Source organism: Phocoena sinus, chromosome 3, assembly GCF_008692025.1.
Source record: "Phocoena sinus isolate mPhoSin1 chromosome 3, mPhoSin1.pri, whole genome shotgun sequence".
Lineage (NCBI taxonomy): Eukaryota > Metazoa > Chordata > Mammalia > Artiodactyla > Phocoenidae > Phocoena > Phocoena sinus.
In genome coordinates this window covers 124,315,034-124,335,223 of record NC_045765.1, presented here as the reverse complement: position 1 = coordinate 124,335,223, position 20,190 = coordinate 124,315,034, and positions in this window count along the sequence as shown.

Here is a 20,190-nt window from a genome sequence, read left to right as displayed (position 1 = left end):
TTACAAAGCAGAAGCCATTATCTGGCAGAGTCCAGCTACAGAGAACAGGTCCAGACAGAGCCAGAGGAAGACCAGCTTATACAAGCCAATCCTACCTTTCCTCCTAGAGAACTCCCACCCAGTGAATGAGAAGAGAGAGGGGAGGAAGAGTCAAAGAGCCGACTTTGATGGAACTTAGACCATGGGTCAAGCCTCAGTTGGTGGAAAAGTGGAAATGTGGTTAGAGTTTTAAGTGGAGTCCACTGCTGTTTAATAACTGAAACAGCCTAGCAAGCTGTGGGCTCTTCCTGACACACCATGAAGGACCTATCTAGCAAGGGAGAGTTGATATAACATAGCTGAAGACAGAGATGGGAGAAAAATAACATCTGTAATGTTTGTATTCCATTAAGTTACTCTATTCAGTAAATTGGTGATGTTTATATGGACATTTTTCTGGGGTTTAAGGTCATCATATTCTCAAAGAGTTATATGAACCAATAAAGGAAAAGAATGCACAATGATTCATTGTGAAAAGAGAAGAAGACTAAGGGCAGAACCCAGGAAGAATCTCAACTTTAAAGAGTCAAGAATGGGGGGCTTCCCTGGTGGCGCAGTGGTTGGGGGTCCACCTGCCGATGCAGGGGACGCAGGTTTGTGCCCTGGTCCGGGAAGATCCCACATGCCGCGGAGAGGCTGGGCCTGTGAGCCATGGCCGCTAAGCCTGTGCGTCCGGAGCCTGTGCTCCGCAACGGGAGAGGCCACAGCAGTGAGAGGCCCGCGTACCACCAAAAAAAAAAAAAAAAAAAGAGTCAAGAATGGGAAGAAGAGCCAGTAAAGAAGATTGAAAAGTCAGGAGAGGCAAGCCAAGGGAGGGGATCCAGAAGGAATTAGTTCTATAGTAATTTATGCTGTATTAATACCTCCCGACTGAACCCAAGCCCCACCAGCCCACAGATACAAATCTTTTCACATTCATTCCCAGACTTCACAGGCCTGATCCTTTATCTGTATAGCTGCTATCACCCTTCTCCCCTAAAGTCTTCTTTTCTATGAGCTCTTCAAGATAATATTGTCTCTTTGCTGCCTCACAATTCCCCAATACCCCAGATCATGAAATCCCAAATAAGCTAAAAGGACTGCATTTCATTTACTCTTCCATGAGGTGAAGCCACATTCTCTTCCCTACAAAAATGGGGAGTATGATTGTAGCAGAGACTGCTAATTGTATTTTGATATCCCTTTTGCCTGTTTGTTTGCTGTCCTAGTCCACCAAGAATAAAGGCTACATAACCTAGCTTTCCTTGAAGCTAGATATGGCAGTGTGTTTAGACTCTTTCAACAGACTGAGCAGAAGTAGCACATGCAACTACCGGGATATTTCCTTTTCATTCTCTCCCTTTTCCCAGCTGGTTGGAATACTGGAATTACTTCAGCCGTCATGGACCACAGGTGACCTTGGGAATGAGGAGGCCATGGAGACTGATACTGAGATGTACCTCCCAGCAACTTCTTCAATGAATGCTGCTAGGAGTGATGGCAGTAGATAGCCCACAACTCTCAGCCCCCTCAGCTGCAGAGAGCCACCTTGCTCAAGGTCACAGCCATTCCAGGGTGGCCCACATCCATTGACAGATCACCGTGGGAGTATAAAGGCCTGACCATTTTGGCCTAACTCAAGACATCTCTGAGGGATTGGCCACAGCTGCATCACAGCTGGACTTGTTCCTCTGCTCACTCCTGCTCTTCCTCAAACCAACCAGACAGGCCTTCGCGTGGCTGCTCCCTCAGGCTGCGGTGCTCTTCGCCCACGTAGTCACAGAGCTAAATTCCTTAATGTCTTTCTGGTCTTTGTTCACAACCTACTATCCCAATGAGCCTTGCCCTGACTCTCCTACTTAATCCTGTAGACTATCTGCCCCACCAACACTTCTGATCCTTTTCATCCTGCTCTACTTTTTCTTTTTTCCGTATACCTATCACCCTCTAATATACTATATCACTTAGTTATTTATTATGTTTTTATCTATTTTCTTTACAGTAGGATGTAAGATCCCAACAGCATGAGGACAAGGATCTTGGTTTTGTACCATAATGTGTCCCATGCACCTACAATAACGCCTGGCACAGAGCAGGCATTCAGTAAATATTTGTTGAATAAGTGAATAATTCTCAAGGAGAATTTTTCAGAATTCACTCTTCAGGACCCCCAATTCCAGAAATAGTTTGAAAAGAATTCCTTGGCAGCAGATTCACTAATATTATATATTCTATACAATCCAATAAGAAAAAATTGGTCATGTATTTTTATGGAGTACCCTAAATCACTCCTTTTATAGTTTACATTCATTAGCATTTCATATACACACACACACACTATCTCTCTCTCAACACACACACACACACATCTATAAAGATTATAATGCTTTATTTAATATGTAAGGCCTGTGATTTCTGTTCCAATGAGATGACCATTGAAAAAGATTGATTTTCCCGAGAATAGGAAACTTAGAAAAAGCAAACCTGAATTTCTCAAGTGTGGTAATCCAGGACAGTTTGCTGGGCTACATGATAGGGTATAGTTACTTCTAACAGGAACCGTCTGTTCTCAAGTACAATTCATTGCAGCTGAGTTTGGAAACTTTGTTTTGCTTCATATTACCAGCTTCTGAAAGAGGTCAGTATTTGTGAGGTTTCAGGAAGTTTACTTTGAAGTCAGCACTCCAATAGAAACATGAACTAGATCAACTGAGCACCCATGGAGTTGGCCTGAGGATTTATTTCTGTAGCTCTGAACTCTTAGGGGGCTTTCCTCTCATGGGCAAGTTCCCACTTTTTCATTTGTCTTAACAGTTAGCAAAGGTTATCTAAATGTCATTGTGTGAATTAGAAAGATAGTAATGGGGTTATGATTGAGTATAATTTAAACCAATCATTTTTATAAAAAATAAAGAACAATTTTAAAACATTTGCAAGTAAAAAAGATCTTTGACTATGAATAAAATACTAATTGTTATTATTTACTAATTATTAGTTATTAATAAGTGGTGGTGAGTGTTAATTATATTCTCTTTTTGTTTGGGGTGGGTATGTTAATAACTGAGGAAAAAGGTAGATACTCCAACACGGCAGTTCTTTTGTTACCCCTGGAGTAATGTTGCCCTCGATCAATCTAGCCCTCACTCATTCTGGCTTTGTGAAGCAAGTAGAGATTGTAATTTTAAAACATTAGACTTAACGCTCTAAATGGAGTTTATCTTTGGGCAACTTTTCTACCCTTTCAAGACACTGTTCTGCAACAAATAATAAAGATTCATTAAGAGAAAGATTGCCTTCTTTAAAAATGTATTATGAATCAAGATTTAAAGACCTCACTGAACCCCTGTTTTGATCATTTTAATAGCCTCCAACTGGTTTTCAATGAGACTTGATAATTATCATCAAATAGATAATCAGAAAGTCAGTGGAGGGTAACAATTAGAAGCTGTATTTTAGTTCATGCAGTTATCTTTAGCCTGTTCTCTCTCTTGGTTAAAACCGCCAGGAAGATTCTCTTACTTCCTCCATCTACCATCTTCTGGCATCTTAATATTATTTTCTCAAACTCCTTGGCATTCCATACAGACTTTACTAATCCCTTGGCCTCAGTAGGTAGTCTTCTTCATAAACAATAAATAGCTCCTTGGCCTATTCATTAAAAGCATATTGCAGGGCTTCCCTGGTGGCGCAGTGGTTAAGAATTTGCCTGCCAATGCGGGAGACACGGGTTCGAGCCCTAGTCTGGGAAGATCCCACATGCCGCAGAGCAACTAAGCCTGCGTGCCACAACTACTTGAAGCCCATGAGCCTAGAGCCTGTGCTCCGCAAAAGACTAAGCCACTGCAATGAGAAGCCCCCACACGGCAACAAAGAGTAGCCCACACTCTCCACAACTAGAGAAGGCCCGCGCACACCAACGAAGACACAACGCAGCCAAAAATAAATTAAATAAATAAATTATTTTTTAAAAAAAGCATATTGCTACTCACAAACCAGCTCCTGGAATATTCCTGAAGTGGGCATGTGTTGCACTGCCCAGACGCATCTTTAAAACCAAGGCATTGGGCTTCCCTGGTGGCACAGTGGTTGAGAGTCCGCCTGCCAATGCAGGGGACGCGGGTTCGTGCCCCGGTCTGGGAAGATCCCACATGCCGTGGAGCGGCTGGGCCCGTGAGCCATGGCTGCTGAGCCTGCGCGTCCGGAGCCTGTGCTCCAAAAACCAAGGCATTAGTTTCCCCAGTTATAGGAGTGTTGGCTACTGAGGACTCACAGCTGAATTCCTCGTCAGGCGCTGCCTCATCTAACATCTACTCCCCTCCCCCAGGAGTACCCATAGGCAAAAATTGGCCCACGTAAAGGGGTACAATTGCTCCCTCATTTCAACTTCAGAAACTTTGAAAGACTATCCTAGCTCTAAAGCTATCCATGCAATTGCAGTGGCCTTTGTTGTCACCGCATCACAGTTCAACTCTCCTTCCACCCAGTTCCGTTTCTTTCACTCCCCCAAAGGTATTGATCCCTAAGCCACTTCCCAGTAAATTTCCTACATGCTAATATCTATTTCAGAGTCTGCTTCCTAGTAAACCTGTGACCTGTGAGAATTCTCTTGGTCGTAATCAAACCACCACTTTTAGTTATCATTTAATAAAATAAAATTTTGATGGTGACTTGTGTATTAGTCATAGCAGACTAACTTCTGTAATAAACAATCTCAAAATGTTAGTGGCTTAACCCAATAAAAATTTGCTTCTTACTCATCCCATGGTGCATTGCAGTTCAGTGGGGAGAGGGACAGTCATTCAGGGATCCAGACTCCTTCCAGCTTTTGGCTCCACCCTTTTCTAGGAGTTCTGTCCTTCAGCTGACAGATGAGGAAAGAAAATGAGAAAAATGCATAGAAGGTTTGATGGCTTGAAAGAGTGCACATCAATTCTACTAACATTCCATTGGCCAGAACTCTGTCTTATGGCCACACGAAGACAAGGAAGGCTGAGGATCACTAGCAGCCTCTGCTACTCATTTAAAGAACACCTGTGACTTTCAAATCTTCCATTTTCCATAACATGTGACATTCTTGTACCAACCTCCAACCTGCAAGGACTGAAAATTCCATCTTTATTAAAGATCCTAAAAGATTCATGGTCTCTCCACTTTAATAAAAGTCTCTGGGGCTTCCCTGGTGGCGCAGTGGTTGAGAGTCCGCCTGCCGATGCGGGGAACACGGGTTCGTGCCCTGGTCCGGGGGGGGGTCCCACATGCCGCGGAGCGGCTGGGTGCGTGAGCCATGGCCGCTGGGTCTGTGTGTCTGGAGCCTGTGGTCTGCAACGGGAGAGGCCACAACAGTGAGAGGCCCGCATACCGCAAAAAAAAAAAAAGTCTCTGTAGGGTTGTGTGTGTGTGCGTGTGCATGTGCGTGTGTGTGTGTGTGTATCTATCTTTAGCAAATAAGGGATTTTTTAAATATGGGATTTTTAAAAAAACAGAACAGTGATATCATTTTCATACCCAATAAAATTAATGACAATTCTTTAATATATCTAATATCCAGTATGTGTACACATTCTGATTGTTCCTCAAAAGTCTCTTTCTGAAGTTCTTTTAATTCCTGGACAGGTACTGATAGTTATGTCATAGTTCCAGCAACTGACCATGACAACACTCCACCTAAACATTCCTAAAACTCCTGAAGGATCCACTTACTTTTTCTCTTTGAACTGCTCTGACTGCCTTTGTCACAATCACAGCCATGCCTGTTTCAAAACCATAAACTAAACCTTCATGGATTCTCTGACATCAACTGATGTTTTATCAATACTTGTATTTTCTTTTCTTTTCTTCAGATAGTCTTCATTTTCTTAGTTATCACTCTTTTAACCATGGCGCTGGCTAGCCCTTCAACAGCAACTCTTACAAATACCACAAGGCTTGGGGCCACTCCTGCTATCATTTCTTCAGGACTAACATGATTTATAGGAAACTGCTCCTACATTCTGAGAAAAATCATTTCTTTAAAAAGATTTCCCAAATCTTCAAGTTCAATAATAAGGACATATGTTTACTCAATGACTGGTTCAAATAGCACCTTATATCTTCAGATTGTAGTTGGGATCTTATGTAAAACCAAGTGAGTTGATTTCAAAATGAAACCTTAAATTTCTCATTTTTTTACATCTTTTAATGTAGCGCAAATACTTCTTATCAAGAGATTAGAAAATAAACTAAAATTACCCAAACTGCTTTACATCTTTAGCCCCACCTCTTCTAGTACTTGTTTAAATGGTAAGCTGAAGCTTGATAGGAGATTTCTGAAAATAATTTCTAGAAGCCGACTGGTAATAAATCTACTGAGACTATTTTAACTTCTGCTAAAGATTCTATATCCCTTTGGAAATGTGCACCTTAGTGACTTCTGCTTCTGCTATAAACTCTGTCAAAGCACAAATTCAAACCCTAACCTGACATCCATTTCCTGTACATAAGACATGATATTAACAAAGTCCCACAGAGCTCAGAACAAGTACCCAGTTTCTCTCCCTCAAAAGTTTGGCTCTGCTTCGTCAACGTTGACTCCATTTTTACCAGGTCCTCACTTTCTGGTCACAAAGATGGTTGCTAACAACTTTGGAGCTACTTTCTTCAGGTCCATTTTCTAGCAGAAAAGTGAGAGTTTGCTTCCCCAATTACTCAAACCAATTCTGAGAAAGGAGACTCTTTGCACCTTATTGGAATGTTTTCATCTATGAACCAATCATTGAGTCAGGGGGATGAAATACACTGACAGGCTTACGATAATCAGGGCCTACCCTTGGAACTGTTGGAGGAGGGGTCAATCCCACTCAAACCATATAATTGAGAAATTCAAGGTATTACTAGGAAGAAAGAAGAGATTATTGAGAAGGAAGCAACAAATGCTCACTGCAGTACTGAATCTAAAGTGACTGACTTGGACATTCTATCAAAATAAAATATAAAGTAAATTGTAGCTTTAAATAAATTGCTTTTTGCTTTGTCATACCTGTCCTCAAAGGAATTCCCACCGATGTCCCTACCAAGGGTGAATGTCTCTGCATGGCGTTCAAAGCCCACCATAATGATATCCACCTAAAGATTTTTTTAGTTACTTTCAAGCTGTACATCTCTTATCAGATATGTATCTTCAGTCTCCCTCCCATAAACGTTTGTGATCCTACATTTTTGCGAAAAAAATCTTGGTTATAAAAACAGTACATATTGGGACTTCCCTGGTGGCACGGTGGTTAAGAATCCGCCTACCGATGCAGGAGACACGGGTTTGAGCCCTGGTCCAGGAAGACCCCACATGTCGCACAGCAACTAAGCCCGCGAGCCACCACTACTGAAGCCCATGCACCTGGAGCCTGTGCTCCGCACAGAAGCCACCACAATGAGAAGCGTGTGCACTGCAATGAAGAGTAACCCCTGCTCACCGCAACTAGAGAAAGCCTGAATGCAGAAACGAAGATCCAATGCAGCCAAAACTTAATTAATTAATTAATTAATTTTTTTTAAAGTCTGAAAAAAAAGAGCAGTACATGCTAACTTAAAGGTCAAGCAATATAAAAGTAACTAAAGTAGAAAATGGAAGTCCACCATATTTAGAGTGAACATTAGAGGTAGAATACAGGTTATAGATGTCTGGTTGCACACATTACTTGGATTTAAAAAGGAAATCGTGACTTTTACATTTTAACTGGGCTGTCCTACCTGGCATCAAAATGGCTTCATCAAAGTGGTCATGTGAAAAATTCCCTACTTCCATTTTGTTTGTTTGCTTGTTTGCCATGTTTGCTTTCTTCTCTGCTAGCTGTCTATTTAGATCTCAGTCATCTTTCAGGGCCTACCTGAAATCACACCTCTTGATCCCTACTCTCTTTTTAAAACTGAACTTCTTCAATGCTTATAAACAAAACATAAAAACAAAAAGAGCATTTAAAAAATCTTTCCTAACTGCTCTAGTTCTCATTGACTTTCCTCTCTACTTGGAGCCTACACCACACAATTAGCACATAACTACAAATTGTTAATATTGTTTGTTATTGTTCCATATGTATAAGAGTAGGTGAGAAGGATGTAGGTGGAATTGTTTTATGGAGTCCTGGGCTGGGGTGGGGACTTACAGAATCATGATATAGCAATGAGTGCAAGGGAGGCATGGAAACAGCTAGCCCTGGAAAATTGGGCTGTGAATTTAGAGCAGGGGTCTGGAGCAACTCCTGAGGCAGGCTTTGTACAAAAGCTAGAAGTCAAAACAAGGCAGTATGTCAAAGCCAAGAATTCGGTTAGAGATCTACAGGAATGAGAGAGGGTATATCAGGGCATGGATTAACAATAAAAATGATGATATACTATGCTTAGTTCAAATAATGTGTGAAATATAATTGATGTGTAACATCAAAAACATCAAAATAACATCAAAACAACAAAAAAATTGCTCAATTTTACCAAAATTGTAAACGTAACTATCCTTTGGCTCAGCAAGTCCACTTCTAGGATGTTATCCTAAAGAAATATTCACACAACTGTACAAAGTGAATGTACTAAATACTGTTGAAAAGAGCAAGAGATAAAAATGGAAGCAACCAAAATAGCTATGTAAATGCCAGTTTGCTTACACTTTCCTCTACTATTCACATATACAGTAGAATAATAACCAGCTATTAAAAGAGAGATAGATCTATGAACACTGGCATGGAAAGAGGTCCAAAATATATTTTAAAAGAAACATTCAAAATAGTATATACAGCATGATTTCTTTAAAATATAAATTACACAGGTATTATTACATATATTTAATGACATTTTTAAAAGAATTTTTTTGAAGCATTATCATCTGACTATTTGTATAAAAATCACCTAGAGTACATGTTAAAAATACATATTCCTGGACTTCATACTAGATCAACTGATCTACTACATCATACAAGATCTGCTACTGAACTAGTATATTAAACCTTACAGAACCACAATCTCTGGTGATTGAACCCCAGACTCTTCATAACAATCAGTCCACATGAATCTTGTGCCCAATACAGTTTGAGGATTATTGGATTAATACAGTATTAACAGGGGTTCCACCCAGGCCAGGGAAATTGAAGGGCAAGCAAGGGTGGGGGAGTGTGTGAGGGGTGGGTTGGTGGAGGACCGGGAGTTTTCCCTTTCATTTTACTTTATACTCTTCTGCATTTTAAAACTCTTTATGAGGGAGAGACCTTCAAGATGGTGGAGGAGTAAGACGTGGAGATCACCTTCCTCCCTACAAATACACCAGAAATACATCTACATGTGGAACAACTCCTACAGAAAACCTACTGAACGCTGGCAGAAGAACTCAGACTTCCCAAAAGGCAAGAAACTCCACACACACCTGGCCGTGTGGCTGACAGGGTCTTGGTGCTCTGGCCGGGTTTCAGGCCGGTGTCTCTGAGGTGGGAGAGCCGAGTTCAGGACATTGGTCCACCAGAGACCTCCTGGCTAAACATAATATCAAACGGCGAAAGCTCTCCAAGAGATCTCCATCTCAACGATATGATCCAGCTCCACTCAACAACCAGGAAGCTACAGTGCTGGACACCCAATGCCAAACAACTACCAAGACAGGAACACAATCCCACCCATTAGCAGAGAGGCTGTCTAAAATCATAATAAGGTCACAGACACCCCAAAACACAACACTGGATGTGGTCCCACCCACCAGAAAGACAAGATCCAGCCTCATCCACCAGAACACAGTTACCAGTCCACTCCACCAGAAAGCCTACACAACCAACAGAACCAAACTTAGCCACTGAAGCAGACACCAAAAACAACGGGAAATACGAACCTGCAGCCTGCGAAACGGAGACCCCAAACACAGTAAGTTAAGCAAAATGAGAAGACAGAGAAACACAGAGCAGATGAGGGAGCAAAGTAAAACCCCACCAGAACAAAAAAATGAAGAGGAAATAGGCAGTCTACCTGAAAAAGAATTCAGGGTAATGATAGTAAAACTGATCCAAAATCTTGGAAGTAGAATACAGAAAATACAAGAAACGTTTCACAAGGAGCTAGAAGAACTGAAGAGCAAACAAACAATGATGAACAACAAAATAAATGAAATTTAAAATTCTCTAGAAGGAAACAATAGCAGAATAACTGAGGCAGAAGAATGGATAAGTGACCTGGAAGATAAAATAGTGGAAATAACTACTGCAGAGCAGAATAAAGAGAAAAGAATGAAAAGAATAGAGGACAGTCTCAGAGACTTCTGGGACAACACTAAATGCACCAACATTCGAATTATAGGGTTCCCAGAAGAAGAAAGGGGCTGAGAAAATATTTGAAGAGAATACAGTTGAAAATTTTCCTAATATGGGAAAGGAAATAGTCAATCAAGTCCAGGAAGCACAGCGTCCCATACAGGATAAATCCAAGGAGAATACACCAAGACACATATTAATCAAACTATCAAAAATTACATATAAAGAAAAAATATTAAAAGCAGCAAGGGAAAAACAACAAATAATATACAAGGGAATCCCCATAAGGTTAACAGCTGATCTTTCGGCAGAAACTCTACAAGCCAGACAGAGTGGTAAGACATATTTAAAGTGATGAAAGGGAAAAACCTACAACCAAGATTACTGTACCCAGCAAGGATCTCATTCAGATTTGATGGAGAAATTAAAACCTTAACAGACAAGCAAAAGCTAAGAGAATTCAGCACCACCAAACCAGCTTTACAACAAATGCTAAAGGAACTTCTTTAGGCAGGAAATACAGAGGAGGAAAACACCTACAACAAACTCAAAATAATTAAGAAAATGGTAATAGGAACATACACATCGATAACTACCCTAAATGTAAATGGATTAAATTCTCCAACCAAAAGATATAGACTGGTTGAAGGTGTACAAAAACAAGACGTGTATATATGCTGTCTACAAGAGACCCACTTCAGTCCTAGGGACACATACAGACTGAAAGTGAGGGGATGGAAAAAGATATTCCATGCAAATAGAAATCAAAAGAAAGCTGGAGTAGCAATTCTCATATCAGATAGAATAGACTTTAAAATAAAGACTATTATAAGAGATAAGGAAGGACACTACATAACGATCAAGGGATCAATCCAAGAAGAAGATATAACAATTTTAAATACTTATGCACCCAATATAGGAGCACCTCAATACATAAGGCAAATGTTAACAGCCATAAAAGGGGAAATTGACAGTAATACAATAAGAGTAGGGGACTTTAACATGCCACTTTCACCAATGGACAGATCATCCAAAATGAAAATAAGTAAGGAAACACAAGTTTGAAATGATACATTAAACAAGATGGACTTAATTGATATTTATAGGATATTCCATCCAAAAACGGCAGATCACATTTTCTTCTCAAGTGCTCATGGAACATTCTCCAGGATAGAGCATTTCTTGGGTCACAAATCAAGCCTTGGTAAATTTAAGAAAATTCAAATCATATCAAGTACCTTTTCCAACCACAACGCTATGAGACTAGATATCAATTACAGGAAAAAATCTGTAAAAAATACAAATACAAACATGGAGGCTAAACAGTACACTACTAAACAACCAAGAAATCACTAAAGAAATCAAAGAGGAAATCAAAGAATACCTAGAAACAAATGACAATGAAAAACAAGATGACCTAAAACCTATGGGATTCAGCAAAAGCCGTTCTTAGAAGGAAGTTTATAGCATTACAATCCTACCTCAAGAAATGAGAAATATCTCAAATAAACAACCTAGCCTTACACCAAAAGCAATTAGAGAAAGTACAAAAAACCCCCAAAGTTAGCAGAAGGAAAGAAATCATAAAGATCAGATCAGAAATAAATGAAAAACAAATGAAGGAAACAATAGCAAGGATCAATAAAACTAAAACCTGTTTCTTTGAGAAGATAAACAAAATTGATAAACCATTAGCCAGACTCATCAAGAAAAAAAAGGGAGAGGACTCAATTCAATAGCATTAGAAATGAAAAAGGAGAAGTAAGAATTGACACTGCAGAAATACAAAGGATCACGAGAGATTACTATGAGCAACTATATGCCAATAAAATGGACAACCTGGAAGAAATGGACAAATTCTTAGAAATGCACAACCTTCTGAGATTGAACCAGGAAGAAAGAGAAAATATAAACAGACCAATAACAAGCGCTGAAATTGAGACTGTGATTAAAAAATCTTCCAACAAACAAAAACCCAGGACCAGATGGCTTCACAGGTGAATTCTATCAAACATTTAGAGAAGAGCTAACACTTATCCTTCTCAAACTCTTCCAAAATATAGCAGAGGGAGGAACACCTGCAAACTCATTCTACGAGGCCACTATCACCCTGATACCAAAACCAGACAAAGATGTCACAAAGAAAGAAAACTACAGACCAATATCACTGATGAACACAGATGCAAAAATCCTCAACAAAATACTAGCAAAAAGAATCCAACAGCACATTAAAAGGATCATACACCATGATCAAGTAGGATTTATCCCAGGGATGCAAGGATTCTTCAGTATACACAAATCAGTCAACGTGATAAACCATATTAACAAATTGAAGGAGGAAAACAATATGATCATCTCAATAGATGCAGAAAAAATTTTCAACAAAATTCAACACCCATTTATAATAAAAACCCTCCAGAAAGTAGGCATAGAGGGAACTTACCTCAACATAATAAAGGCCATATATGACAAACCCACAGCCAACATCATTCTCAATGGCAAAAAACTGAAACCATTTCTTCCAAGATCAGAAACAACACAAGGTTGTCCACTCTCAACACTATTATTCAACACAGTTTTGGATGTTTTAGCCAGAGCAATCAAAGAAGAAAAAAAATGAAAGGATTCCAAATCGGAAAAGAAGAAGTAAAGCTGTCACTGTTTGCAGATGACATACTATAGAAAATCTTAAAGATGCTACCAGAAAACTACTAGAGCTAATCAATGAATTTGGTAAAGTAGCAGGATACAAAATTAATGCACAGAAATCTCTTGCATTCCTATACATTAATGATGAAAAATCTGAAAGAGAAGTTAAGAAAACACTCCCATTTACCATTGCAACAAAATGAATAAAATACCTAGGAATAAACCTACCTAAGGAGACAAAAGACCTGTATGCAGAAAACTATAAGACCATGATGAAAGATGAAACAAACAGATGGAGAGATATACCATGTTCTTGGATTGGAAGAATCAACATTGTGAAAATGACTCTACTACCCAAAGCAATCTACAGATTCAATGCAATCCCTATCAAACTACCAATAGCATTTTTCACAGAGCTAGAATAAAAAATTTCACAATTTCTATGGACACACAAAAGATCCCGAATAGCCAAAGCAATCTTGAAAAAGAAAAACAGAGCTGGAGGAATCAGGCTCCTGGACATCAGACTATACTACAAAGCTACAGTAATCAAGACAGTATGGTACTGGCACAGAAACAGAAATATAGATCAATGGAACAGGATAGAAAGCCCAGTGATAAGCCATGCACATATGATCACCATATCTTTGATAAAGGAGGCAAGAATGTACAATGGAGAAAAGACAGCCTCTTCAATAAGTGGTCCTGGGAAAACTGGACAGCTACACGTAAAAGAATGAAATTAGAACACTCCTTAACACCATACACAAAAATAAACTCAAAATGGATTAAAGACCTAAATGTAAGGCCAGATACTATAAAACTCTTAGAGGGAAACATAGGCAGAACACTCTATGACATAAATCACAGCAAGATCCTTTTTGAGTCACCTCCTAGAGAAATGGAAATAAGAACAAAAATAAACAAATGGGACCTAATGAAGGTTAAAAGCTTTTGCAAAGCAAAGGAAAGCATAAACAAGAGGAAAAGACAACCCTCAGAATGGGAGAAAATATTTGCAAATGAAGCAAGTGACAAAGGATTAATCTCCAAAAATTTACAAGCAGCTCATGCAGCTCAATAACAAAAAATCAAACAACCCAATCGAAAAATGGGCAGAAGACCTAAATAGACATTTCTCCAAAGAAGATATACAGACTGCCAAGAAACACATGAAAGGATCCTCAACATCACTAATCGTTAGAGAAATGCAAATCAAAGCTACAATGAGGTATAACCTCACACCGTCAGAATGGCCAACATTAAAACATGTACAAACAATAAATGCTGGAAAGGGTGTGGAGAAAAAGGAACCCTCTTGCACTCTTGGTAGGAATGTAAATTGATACAGCCACTATGGAGAACAGTATGGAGGTTCCTTCAAAAACTAAAAACAGAACTACCATATGACCCAGCAATCCCACTACTGGGCATATACCTGGAGAAAACCATATTTCAAAAAGAGTCATGTACCACAATGTTCATCGCAGTACTATTTACAATAGCCAGGACATAGAAGCAACCTAAATATCCATCGACAGATGAATGGATAAAGAAGATGTGGCACATATATACAATGGAATATTACTCAGCCATAAAAGTAAATGAAACTGAATTACTTGTAGTTAGGTGGATGGACCTAGAGTCCCTCATTCAGCGTGAAGTAAGTCAGAAAGAGAAAAACAAATACCATATGCTAACACATACATATGGAATCTAAAAAAAAAAACTGTTCTGAGGAACCTAGGGGCAGGACAGGAATAACGATGAAGACATAGAGAATGCACTTGAGGACATAGGGAGTGGGAAGGGCAAGCTGGGACAAAGTGAGAGAGTAGCATGGACATATATATGCTACCAAATGTAAAATAGATAGCTAGTGGGAAGCAGTCGTATAGCACAGGGAGATTAGCTCAGTGCTTTGTGACCATATAGGGGGGTGGAATAGGGAGGATGGGAGGGAGACACAAGAGGGAGGAGATATGGGGATATATGTATATGTATAGCTGATTCACTTTGTTATAAAGCGGAAACTAACACACCATTGTAAAGCAATTATACTCCAATAAAGATGTTAAAAAATAAAAAATAAGATGAAAATAATAAAAAAAGGAAATCAGCTATATTTTATATTTTAAAATGAAATAAAAATTAAATTAAAAAATAATATAAAATTCTTTATGAGAATTTATTACTTATGTAATAATCTATACCTAGTAGAGATTTTGAGATTTAGAAGATGGAAACATTAAATTTTGATTTTCTAGGTCATGTAAATGAGGAAATACATTACCAGTTTACCTCATTCAAGAAAAGACTATCAAATCAAAGAGTATAAATTTGACAACATAAAACAGAGTTAAACTTTCTTAATTTATTCAACAAATATTTGCTGAGCATCTGTGTTCCAAGTACTGTTCTATGTGCTGAAGATGTAACAAAGAACATTAGACAAGGTTCCTACCCTCAGGGAGCTTACTTTAGAATCGGGGAGGAGACAGATGAAAAAGTAAGTAATGGAGCAAGGTAATTGCAGGTGGTGTTAAGTTACAGAGTGATAGAGAGTAAAGTGGGGGTGAGGTGGAGGGTAAGGGAAGACATTTTTCAGGAGGTGCTTTTTGACTAAGACCTGAAAGATAACAAGAAACAATCATATGAAAAGTTGAGCAAGAGCCACAATGTTGATCTGGGGAAGAGCTTGACATATTTAAGGGAAAGAAAAGAACTCAGTGAGGCTAGAGCAGAATGAGCAGGAGTGTGGTACCCGACAAGGGTGGAGAGGTAGCCAAAGCTAGATCATGTATAGTTCTGTAAAGAATTTAGATTTTATTCTAGGAAGCTGGTGATTGATTTTAAGAAGGAAGTGAAGTTATCTCTTTTATGTTTTAAGTATAACTTTCATATCCTTTGACCTGATATTTTCATTTAGAGGAATTTTCCCACAAAAAAGGTTTACAAAGATGTTCATAATTAGAATTTTATATTGAAGATAACCCAACAATACAGTGAATGTGTAAGCAAAAAATGATTTAGAAATATATCAAATAGTATGGGAATTCCCTGGCGGTCCAGTGGTTAGGACTCTGTGCTTCCACTGTAAGGGACATGTTTGGATCCCTGGTTGGGGAACTAAGATTCCGCATGCCATGAAGCAATGTCAAAAATATACATATATATGGAATAGTATATGGCTATTAAAAATTATAAGTATATGGACATATGGACTATAAAAACACACTGAAATAGTCATAAGAAGTGAAGTCAAGCAAAACAATTATAAATCTATAATGAAAAATGTCTTTATTTCCACTGTTGTAAAATGTATTTACTATGGCCTAGCTAGGCTCCACTCACAGTATATAACATATATTTTCAATTTAAAGAAGGAATTCAAACTGCCATAAAACTAAGTATGCATATTAACAAAGATTAGGGAAATAAGGTATGTTTGGGACCTTAATATTTACTGGAAAATTTGCTTTCTGTTAAGTTGATTACATCAAAACAGCAACCAAAAAATCAAGTGCTATCCTTTAACAACAAGAAATATTTCAGGGAAACCTGTTCTCTCTAGTTATACTTGACTTAGACTGAATACACTGAAAAAACTAACACCGGCCATAGTTTTTTAAAATAATGAGAATGTGTAGCACACCATCAGTCATTTTGTTTTACATCGCTGATGCTCCATGACAACTCTATAAGAGTTTACTAAGCTCCCGAATTAATAAGAACTATGTAAGAATATATAAATCATTTTCAATTTGGATATATTACTACAAATGGTGAAAAGACCACCTCCTGTTACTTATGAGTTCATACTCATCAAATTACTAAAAATCTGGTGTAAGGGGAAACCTCTACACTTCCTACACTTGAGAGGAATTAGTTATGTAAATGAAAATTAAGGCAAATATTTGATTAATAAGTATAAAGATTAGGAATACCTCAATGTAGACAATGATGGACTATGACACCACATTATTTGATATTTCTATATAGATCTAAATTCAATATGGACCTTAAAAGGCTTTGTAAATTAGCTTTGTACCAAAAGCTTACTGTTAATACAATCCAATACACTATCAAAAGGTATAAGTGAAAGTACACTATCAAAATGAGTTTGATAAGTAGACTATCAAAAAGTATACATGAGGGCTTCCCTGGTGGGGCAGTGGTTGAGAGTCCGTCTGCCGATGCAGGGGACACGGGTTCGTGCCCTGGTCCGGGAAGATCCCACATGCCGCGGAGCGGCTGGGTCCGTGAGCCATGGCCGCTGAGCCTGCGCGTCTGGAGCCTGTGCTCCGCAACGGGAGAGGCCACAACAGTGAGAGGCCCGCGTACCGCAAAAAAAAAAAAAAAAGTATACATGAAAGAATTATAATGAAGAAGGTGGACTAGGTAAATAACCAATCAGTGTCTATTCAGTACTCAGTCCCTACATGGGCAATGTATAGAAAATATCAAATTATGGAAATTCAAGGGTAATCAACTGGTTCTCAACCAGTTATATATACACCTCAGAATCTCCTGATGAGTTTTTAAAAAACAGACCACATGGGCTTCCCTGGTGGCGCAGTGGTTGAGAGTCTGCCTGCCAATGCGGGGGACACAGGTTCAAGCCCTGGTCTGGGAAGATCCCACATGCTGTGGAGCAACTGGGCCTGTGAGCCACAAGTACTGAGCCTGTGCGTCTGGAGCCTGTGCTCCGCAACAAGAGAGGCCGCGACAGTGAGAGGCCTGCGCACCGCAATGAAGAGTGGCCCCCGCTCGCCGCAACTAGAGAGAGCCCTCGCACAGAAACGAAGACCCAACACAGCCAAAAAAAACCCAAAAAAACAAAACAAAAAAAAGAGACCACATTAAATTCCCCCCTGGAAATTTTAAACTGTTAGGCCTGGAGTAGAGTTTGTGCTTACATATTTTTAGTAAAATATTTCTTAAGTGCTTCTGATGATCATGGCTGGGGGGGGAATCACCCAGATAGGACCGTCATTATAAATTAGATCGGGTGGAGAAAGCACCATAAAGAAGGGAGACTACAGCTGTGCCTTGCCACATAGAAAGCCTTTAAATAGAGCAGAGTAAGGGACTTCCCTGGTTGTCTAGTGGTTAGGATTCTGTGCTTCCACTGCAGGGGCCATGGATTCAATCCCTGGTCAGGGAACTAATATCCCCCAAGCCATGTGGCACAGCCAAAAATAAAAATAGAGGTGAGTAAATCACTTACTATATGAGCAGAAACTGAGGCAGGAACGGTATTGTTTGGGAGAGAGCAGGTAGACCGTTCTTCAATGAATTCAAGGCAAATAAAGATTTGCCTTGTAGTGTAGCGGGAAAAGCAGGGCGGGGTGGTGGTGGTGATGGTGGTAGTTGTGGGATGAATTGGGAGATTAGTATTGGCATATATACACTAATGTGTATAAAATAGATAAGAATCTGCTGTATAAAAAATAAATAAATAAAATTCAAAAATAAGATGGTAGTGTATACTGAATGAGGTAATTACAAGTAAATGTTGACTTAAAAAATATAATTCAGTAGAGGATTAAATCCAGATTTAGGGGTTAGGAAATGAATGAGTGATGGGGAATCAAGGTAGTGGGTATTTAAAGCAGTCATTTGAGAATTTGGCAGGGGAAGGAAAGTAAAAAATAGAATGGAATTTAAATAGGAAGAGAAGGATCAAAAGATTTTTTTCCAAGACAAAGGAGCCTGAAAATGTTTGCAGGCAGGAAGAGAAATCCAACAGAGAAGAAAAGAGCAAATATTCAGAGCGGGTAAAATTGGGATTTATATCTCCCAGGTGTTTTTAATGTATTTGTTTAAGGACTAAAATATATTACAATAAAATTACACCAGTTTAATTAGAATTAAAATTTAAGTAAATTTAATGGGAATGGGAAACACTGACAACCGAAAAGTCTCCAAAACAGCACAGGACAGAAAGGAGACAACAAAGTCGAAGAGTTTCTGTCAACTGCATCCATTTTCTTCATTTGATCCTAGATCCACAAACTTTGTGTAATTGAGAATAGACTAAACACTGAATGGAAAACTTCAAGTAAGAAGATGTAGACACGTATGTATAATTTGAGCTAGAACTGGAGCCAAGTCATGCCTCTGCTCTTCCCCAGAGGAGCAGGTAACTGGTTAAGGTGAGTGTTGGCTTCTGCTTCAAATCCTGCTCACTGGCTTAACAGCCTCTTCCTTGGAATAATCTCTCAACGTTTATGTACTAATGACCCCAAAGTAGAGAAAAAAATTTTTTAATCTAGGCCTTATAAAGAGATTGGCTTGGCTCGATGACAATAACTATGATTTTTTTGAAATGGTTTATCAACTCAGGATAGGGTAGGACAACAGCAGCCACTATTAATAGGATATGACTTGATGGAAATTATCCTTAAGCAAGATTATTCTGTCAGTTAAGTTAGGATGGACTCGAGTGGGTAAAAGAATATAGACAGGTCTGTAAAGCTCTTGCTATCCTCTCAAGTGTGAGGTGATGAGGGCCAGAGGCAAATTGCAAAGTGCGTTTAATTTTACATCATTGGATATAAAATTTGAATTAATCATTTGAAGATTACAGTAGAGTACTAGGTTATTTTTTGTAGGGTGGTTTACTTTGTTTTTTAACTTGGTTATAGATATAAAGTACTATCACATTTTATTTCACTTGACCCTCATGAAAACTTCCCACAGGGTGCAAAGTATGTGTCAGCAACCATGATAAAACATAATATTTTATGAAGCAATTTTAAATTTAATAGGTGCATAGCTTGATTTCTTTGTATTCTTTAAAGAATTTGCAAGCAAATAAATAGATGCTGTATACCTCAGTCATCGAGACATCAGGGAATGAGTTCTACTAGACAGAAGCTCAAAGAGTTCAGAAAAAACTCTCAAGATTATTTAAAAAAAAACCCTGAATCTTGATTTGGTCAAATCTTATTTTGAAACAGAGGTCCTGAATTGAGATTTACAATAATGTCATTTCTGGAATGTAAAAGCCGGTTATTTTCTAACTTGTCTACCCAGTGTTTTGTTTTGTTTTGTTTTGGTTTGTGGTACGCGGTCCTCTCACTGTTGTGGCCTCTCCCCTTGCGGAGCACAGGCTCCGGACGCGCAGGCTCAGTGGCCATGGCTCAGGGGCACAGCCGCTCCGCGGCATGTGGGATCTTCCCGGACCGGGGCACGAACCCGTGTACCCTGCATCGACAGGCGGACTCTCAACCACTGCGCCACCAGGGAATCCCTACCCAGTGTT